The sequence below is a fragment of the Callorhinchus milii genome, unplaced genomic scaffold (genome assembly GCF_018977255.1).
Source record: "Callorhinchus milii isolate IMCB2004 unplaced genomic scaffold, IMCB_Cmil_1.0 Scaffold280, whole genome shotgun sequence".
Classification (NCBI taxonomy): Eukaryota; Metazoa; Chordata; class Chondrichthyes; order Chimaeriformes; family Callorhinchidae; genus Callorhinchus; species Callorhinchus milii.
Genome location: NW_024705021.1, coordinates 19,882 through 21,607, shown reverse-complemented (window position 1 = coordinate 21,607; position 1,726 = coordinate 19,882).

The window sequence follows — 1,726 nt, the reverse complement described above, 5'->3', positions numbered from 1 at the left end:
AATTTACATAGGAAAATTAACCAAAGCTGATGAATGCACAAATAGAAGCCTACACGAAAATCTTGGAAGACATTGAGACTACAAATCGAGTCATTTTTATCCTTGGTGCACCTGCCAGTACTGGGAAGACCTTTGTTTTCAAACTGCTCCTTGCAAAGGCTCGCCAGAGAGAGAAAATTTCTCTAGCTGTGGCATCATCGGGGATTGCTGTGTAAGTCGATGTGTGTGTGTGTGAGTCAATGTGTGTTTGCGTTTAGGTCCATGTGGTAAGTCGGTGTGTCTGGTCTTTTTTTCCCGGTGTTGTATATGCCGGGTCTTGAATAAAAAAAAAAGAAAATGGATACGTAATTACCCGAATTTATGCTAATTCATGTAATTTTGTGCATCAATTATGCTAACTAGGGAGGTGTGATCATATTATGGTATTTAAATATGTGATTATGCTAATATATGTAGTTATGATAATTTGACTTACCTTCGTTGTCTAATGTTGTTTTATCAATCGGAATAATACAATTATTCTCGCTTTAACATTTAATCTCAATGATTACGTTGTTAAACTGGGTAACAGAACAATCAAATAATTCCTCAGAGTAACGTGAGCATATACGGCGATAGAAAAAGTCCTTAAAATGAATGTAACAATATTCATACAAACAGTAATGAAGGAACATGTTCTGAAAGCAAGAGTAGTTATCAATTAATTCATTGGCAAGATTATGCAATTAACGAAAACGAATGACTAAAATACATCTAACAATCGTATCTACGTAACTCAATGGCCAGACATGTTCTTCATGATCAGCTAATGGTTTATGCACTCTTAAAATTGGTCTTCTTATTATCAGTCCGGGTATGTGTTTATGTGTGTGTGGTGGTTTGGACTCCATCAATTCTTTGCGTCAGGCAGACGTTGGGCAATGCGTTGTTGTGTGTGTGGGGGAGGGGCATACAAATAGCTTCCTCGCTCGTTTCTCGCTCGGCGGCAGCTGCTGCCAGCTGCTGGATGACGAGTTGGCACGACGCTCGCCATCGGCGGTGCGCGATGATTCCGTCGTCAGATAGCGCCTGCAGCTCGTCTGCTGGCCGCCGTTCCTCACTCTTGTCTTGGTTCCCAGCTGGTGCTGGTCGGTGTGTGTGGGGTCGAACCCTGGTCATCTCTAGAATGAGTAGATGATCCTCCTGCTCTCAGGGGGGTCCGGATCTGCCGGGCGTCTTGGTATAGCTCTACTTGCGCTGGTCCAAGTCCGTTTGCGCGCTTTAAAGATTCCACACAATTGAGTCGCGGCTTACTGAATGTGCAGGTTGCAGGGTCTTCCGAGTCGCTAGAGGGCCTTTCAATTGCTGAAAACGTTCGCTACTGACGGGTGTCGCCCAGCTCCTTCACGTCAATTTCGCTAACAATGGTCTCGCAAAAGTACGAAAGCGCCCGAGCTTAGGTTGTTGATTGCCACGACATGGTTTTTATTTATGCTATCCTCCTTCGACAATCGTGCAATCACCCTAGAAGATGCACGACCCAGATTATCAATCCTTGAACGCACTCGGATTGGTGTAGGCGAAGCACTGAGATGCGTGCTTGGAGCATGAGCCCTAACAGTGGACTTTCTGGCCCAGATATGTTTGCGTGCCATCAGTACGGGGTCTCGCCCCTAACTTACGCATCGCGTTCGATCCTTATAGTCCAATAGGCAGGGGGGATGACGCGCAGCTTAACTTTGAGGCG